The following is a 7127-nucleotide window of genomic DNA, read 5'->3' as shown; positions in this document are numbered from 1 at the left end:
TAACACTTACTGCACACTAATGAATGATTTTCTAAAGATATTAAATGACAATATTTTTTACTTTTGTCAATTCTCATCCTCATAGACAAACTCAGACTCACAACAACTGGCCAATACAAAAAGATACCAGTTCTGTTCAGAATCTCACATCTCACATCTTCCCACAAAATATTATAAAGCGCTCAACAGTGGGCTCGATAAAAGCCCATGGGTCAATAAGCAGGATAAGGTGCTCATTATCAATACAAATTAACGAACTCCATTCAGATTGTCAATAGGGAATACACCAACAACCAGAAGAAACCAGAAGAATATGTCATAATATGCTTGTATTGTGAATCAGGAGTTTTTCTATATAGACCTACTGTATGTGTGCCATTCTTACTGCATGCCAAATAATCAAACAGCAGCTTTTTCTCATTTTAATTTATTTTGTTTATTTCTTTTTCAATATTTTCATATCAACAACTAATTTGAGTGTGAGGGGGACTGACCAATTTGCAAAGCTGGCCAATGGATACAAAGCTGTGATCTCCCAAATTCTGACATAATTTTGTCAGGAGATTTCGTGACGTAATCGGCTGTGTATCTATTGGTCAATGGCTGGTCAATGGATTCATTGAATTCCGTCTTACTATTTATGTTATAGTAATAAATATGGTATGATGGTATATATTATTATAATATAAACGGTAAGAAGGAATTCAGTTCCCAGTGGATTACAACCAAGGGCCACTACAATGCTCTACAGTCAAGGCTGGTCCACAAGGCACAAGCTGGTATAAAAGGATTGTGTCATTTCTTGTTTATTTTAGTTTACAGGCAATGTACTGTAAATACAGGAGCAATATTATGTACAACACAATCCCACAGAGAGACATTGAGGCACGTACTACTTTGACTGCAACAATCCTTATCATAGCAGTAGAGTTGGGTGAAGTCTCTTACTGCTTGGTGCAGGCTATTTTTTGAACAGGACAGGCTTTAGTGATGTATCCTTTAGCATCCAACCCTTCCCAACTGGATTCCACAGAAGGGGTTTGGGGACATGATTGTGGCACCATATACTGTACCAGTTTGGTACATAGCCTGTTGAGCATTCAAAAATATCCTCAGTGGGAGGCAGATGTGAGACTGGCATGTCTGTCGTTGTCGATGCAAGAATACAACGGGGCTCATCAAGACTAGAACACACCTGGCCTTTTGCCTTCTTTTTTAGGCCATAGAGAGTGAGGGCATATTGTCTTGAACATCCTGAAGCCTCTGGTAGACTATCTGTCAAGCCAAAGGTTCTCAGACCCTGACCTAATTTATATGTACAGTACTATGGATATACTTGTGTTGCTCGTCTACTATGTCAGTCCACAACTCCTTGGAATAGCTGCCATTTTCATGCATGCTGATCATTGGATAGACAACGATACATCCCAATGTCTGATATTACAAATACATTGGGAGTGGCTTTGTGTGAGAGTCTTCCAGCATGGCACGCATTGACTGGATGCAATGCAACGAGCAGCCTGTTCAGAATAAGCAATAATACAGCTTTCAACAAGCTGCCAGCTTGTTTTTTTTTTCATTCATGAACTTCAGGATCTGAGAATCTTTGGCTTACTGCATGCCAAATAATCAAACATTGGTCAGTCTCCCTTACACTGCTCAAAATAGTTGTTGATTGAAAAAGAAATAAATGAAAATGAGAAAAGGCTGCTGATTATTTGGCATTAAGAATGGCACACAAAGTGTAGTGTATTCTACTGAATATAGGCTTACATACATACTGTACTGCATTTAAGTCTGAATACCATAGACTGCTTATAGAACAATATGTTTGCTGCTTTTGAGGTGAAGAGAATTAGGCCTTGGGATGTAGGGACACTACATGTAAACCATCTGTGCAATATGAGATAAAAACAACCAGCAGGTAGAAAATGACAAAGGATTGACTTGGAACTCCATCTTTCAGGATAGGCTTTTTTATGGTGAGTACCTTTATGGATCAATTTCATGACTTCTGCAGTAAAAGTAAAACTACTGACCATCCATTTCATGAAGAGGACAAGTAAAAACACTGTCAGGGTTTGTACTACCCCTTATAGAAGATTATCTCCAGGATCACAGGGGATTCTTCCTTAGGAATGTCATTTCCGCCTATAGAAAGTCCTTATATTAAAGGCTGCAGATTCAAAACAGAACCATATTTTTGCATTCTGATTGTTCTGGGATGTAAGGACACTACCTGTAGACCATCTGTGCAAGTATGAGGTAAAAGCAACCTGCAGGTAGAACATGACAAAGGATTGAATTGGAACCCCATCTTTCAGGGTAGGCGTTTTTTGCGTATGTGGTGAGTCCATTCATGGATCAATTTCATGACTTTGGCAGTAAAAGTAAAACTCGGGACAGTGCATTTCATGAAGGGGACATCCTAAAGATTTGAAAGAACTATGTCGCGTTTTGTTCTACCCCTTATAGAAGATTATCACCAGACTTACAGGGGAACATTCCTTAGAAATGTAATTTCCGCCTATAGAAAGTCCTTATATAAAAGGCTGCAGATTCAAAACAGAACCATATTTTGGCCTTCTGATTGTTCTGGGATGTAAGGACACTACCTGTAGACCATCTGTGCAAGTATGAGGTAAAAACAACCTGCAGGTAGAAAATGACAAAGGATTGACTTGGAACTCCATCTTTCAGGATAGGCGTTTTTTTGCCTATGTGATGAGTCCCTTCATGGATCAATTTCATGACTTTTGCAGTCAAAGTAAAACTTGGGACAATCCATTTCATGAAGGGGACATCCTAAAGATATGAAAAAACTATGTCGCGTTTTGTTCTACCCCGGGTAGGGGTACCTCAAAAACTAAGGCTCTTTTTTAGGGTTTTTTCCTCCTCTAGTAGAGGAAAAAATAGGCCAGAAGTTGACCATACCCCTACCCGGGGTAGAACAAAACGCGACATAGTTTTTTCATATCTTTAGGATGTCCCTTTCATGAAATGGATTGTCCCGAGTTTTGCTTTTACTGCAAAAGTCATGAAATTGATCCATGAAGGGACTCACCACATAAGCAAAAAAACGCCTATCCTGAAAGATGGAGTTCCAAGTCAAACCTTTGTCATTTTCTACCTGCAGGTAGTTTTCACCTCATACTTGCACAGAAGGTCTACAGGTAGTGTCCTTACATCCCAGAACAATCAGAATGCAAAAATATGGTTCTGTTTTGAATCTGCTGCCTTTTATATAAGGACCTTCTATAGGCGGAAATGACATTCCTAAGGAAAATTCCCCTGTAATCCTTCTATAAGGGGTAGTACAAACTATGACAAAGTTTTTTCATAACTTTTACTTGTCCTCTTCATGAAATGGATGGTCAGTAGTTTTGCTTTTACTGCAAAAGTCATGAAATTGATCCATGAAGGGACTCACCATATAGGCAAAAAATACGCCTACCCTGAAAGCTGGAGTTCCAAGTCAATCCTTTGTAATTTTCTATTGCTGGTTGTTTTTACCTCATTCTTGCACAGATGGTCTACAGGTAGCGTCCTTAAATCCCAAAATAATCAGAATGCAAAAAAGTGATTTACCAAGAAAGGGCAGAAATATCCCCACAAGTTAATCATACACCATTTCCACTTACTGGTAGGGAAGGAGCTGGAAACAAGGGCCTACTACAAACTTGATATCCCGGTATCAATAAGCTTTGGGCTTATCAAGCTTGTTATTAAGCATAGCGGCCCATGACATCATGTTTAAATAATCAAGACAAGAGGCGATCAATACATTGTTACAGTACTAATCATAATATATAGCAATTTAACACTTACTGCACACTAATGAATGATTTTCTAAAGATATTAAATGACAATATTTTTTACTTTTGTCAATTCTCATCCTCATAGACAAACTCAGACTCACAACAACTGGCCAATACAAAAAGATACCAGTTCTGTTCAGAATCTCACATCTCACATCTTCCCACAAAATATTATAAAGCGCTCAACAGTGGGCTCGATAAAAGCCCATGGGTCAATAAGCAGGATAAGGTGCTCATTATCAATACAAATTAACGAACTCCATTCAGATTGTCAATAGGGAATACACCAACAACCAGAAGAAACCAGAAGAATATGTCATAATATGCTTGTATTGTGAATCAGGAGTTTTTCTATATAGACCTACTGTATGTGTGCCATTCTTACTGCATGCCAAATAATCAAACAGCAGCTTTTTCTCATTTTAATTTATTTTGTTTATTTCTTTTTCAATATTTTCATATCAACAACTAATTTGAGTGTGAGGGGGACTGACCAATTTGCAAAGCTGGCCAATGGATACAAAGCTGTGATCTCCCAAATTCTGACATAATTTTGTCAGGAGATTTCGTGACGTAATCGGCTGTGTATCTATTGGTCAATGGCTGGTCAATGGATTCATTGAATTCCGTCTTACTATTTATGTTATAGTAATAAATATGGTATGATGGTATATATTATTATAATATAAACGGTAAGAAGGAATTCAGTTCCCAGTGGATTACAACCAAGGGCCACTACAATGCTCTACAGTCAAGGCTGGTCCACAAGGCACAAGCTGGTATAAAAGGATTGTGTCATTTCTTGTTTATTTTAGTTTACAGGCAATGTACTGTAAATACAGGAGCAATATTATGTACAACACAATCCCACAGAGAGACATTGAGGCACGTACTACTTTGACTGCAACAATCCTTATCATAGCAGTAGAGTTGGGTGAAGTCTCTTACTGCTTGGTGCAGGCTATTTTTTGAACAGGACAGGCTTTAGTGATGTATCCTTTAGCATCCAACCCTTCCCAACTGGATTCCACAGAAGGGGTTTGGGGACATGATTGTGGCACCATATACTGTACCAGTTTGGTACATAGCCTGTTGAGCATTCAAAAATATCCTCAGTGGGAGGCAGATGTGAGACTGGCATGTCTGTCGTTGTCGATGCAAGAATACAACGGGGCTCATCAAGACTAGAACACACCTGGCCTTTTGCCTTCTTTTTTAGGCCATAGAGAGTGAGGGCATATTGTCTTGAACATCCTGAAGCCTCTGGTAGACTATCTGTCAAGCCAAAGGTTCTCAGACCCTGACCTAATTTATATGTACAGTACTATGGATATACTTGTGTTGCTCGTCTACTATGTCAGTCCACAACTCCTTGGAATAGCTGCCATTTTCATGCATGCTGATCATTGGATAGACAACGATACATCCCAATGTCTGATATTACAAATACATTGGGAGTGGCTTTGTGTGAGAGTCTTCCAGCATGGCACGCATTGACTGGATGCAATGCAACGAGCAGCCTGTTCAGAATAAGCAATAATACAGCTTTCAACAAGCTGCCAGCTTGTTTTTTTTTTCATTCATGAACTTCAGGATCTGAGAATCTTTGGCTTACTGCATGCCAAATAATCAAACATTGGTCAGTCTCCCTTACACTGCTCAAAATAGTTGTTGATTGAAAAAGAAATAAATGAAAATGAGAAAAGGCTGCTGATTATTTGGCATTAAGAATGGCACACAAAGTGTAGTGTATTCTACTGAATATAGGCTTACATACATACTGTACTGCATTTAAGTCTGAATACCATAGACTGCTTATAGAACAATATGTTTGCTGCTTTTGAGGTGAAGAGAATTAGGCCTTGGGATGTAGGGACACTACATGTAAACCATCTGTGCAATATGAGATAAAAACAACCAGCAGGTAGAAAATGACAAAGGATTGACTTGGAACTCCATCTTTCAGGATAGGCTTTTTTATGGTGAGTACCTTTATGGATCAATTTCATGACTTCTGCAGTAAAAGTAAAACTACTGACCATCCATTTCATGAAGAGGACAAGTAAAAACACTGTCAGGGTTTGTACTACCCCTTATAGAAGATTATCTCCAGGATCACAGGGGATTCTTCCTTAGGAATGTCATTTCCGCCTATAGAAAGTCCTTATATTAAAGGCTGCAGATTCAAAACAGAACCATATTTTTGCATTCTGATTGTTCTGGGATGTAAGGACACTACCTGTAGACCATCTGTGCAAGTATGAGGTAAAAGCAACCTGCAGGTAGAACATGACAAAGGATTGAATTGGAACCCCATCTTTCAGGGTAGGCGTTTTTTGCGTATGTGGTGAGTCCATTCATGGATCAATTTCATGACTTTGGCAGTAAAAGTAAAACTCGGGACAGTGCATTTCATGAAGGGGACATCCTAAAGATTTGAAAGAACTATGTCGCGTTTTGTTCTACCCCTTATAGAAGATTATCACCAGACTTACAGGGGAACATTCCTTAGAAATGTAATTTCCGCCTATAGAAAGTCCTTATATAAAAGGCTGCAGATTCAAAACAGAACCATATTTTGGCCTTCTGATTGTTCTGGGATGTAAGGACACTACCTGTAGACCATCTGTGCAAGTATGAGGTAAAAACAACCTGCAGGTAGAAAATGACAAAGGATTGACTTGGAACTCCATCTTTCAGGATAGGCGTTTTTTTGCCTATGTGATGAGTCCCTTCATGGATCAATTTCATGACTTTTGCAGTCAAAGTAAAACTTGGGACAATCCATTTCATGAAGGGGACATCCTAAAGATATGAAAAAACTATGTCGCGTTTTGTTCTACCCCGGGTAGGGGTACCTCAAAAACTAAGGCTCTTTTTTAGGGTTTTTTCCTCCTCTAATACTTTGGCACCACATTACTCTGGCATTTACTTTTGCCTAGCAACGTGATTTCAACTTTAAAACGCTCACACGACTTTGGACTGTTTGGATGCACACACTTAGCGAGCTGCAGGCACACTTAAAATTTCTTAGAATTTTTATTTTCTAGTTATGTTTTTTGTTAGATTTTCTTTAGGGTTTGGGTACACAACATGTAGCCTATATAGATATACATAGATTATGAACTGTCCAAATCATTAATGAAAGACACATCCTAGGGGGAACGGTGGCACAGTCAGTACTAGTAGTGTTGTCGCCTGGATAAAAACACATCTTCAGTGATGTTGTTCCTGATTTCTCCGGAATATTGACTTAAGACTGTTTTTCATCTCAGGTAGGCCTACTCACTGTTGTTGTCATGTGGTCTG

The sequence above is a fragment of the Nannobrachium achirus genome (genome assembly GCF_963921795.1).
Source record: "Nannobrachium achirus genome assembly, chromosome: 10".
NCBI lineage: Eukaryota > Metazoa > Chordata > Actinopteri > Myctophiformes > Myctophidae > Nannobrachium > Nannobrachium achirus.
This window is presented reverse-complemented; position numbering follows the sequence as displayed.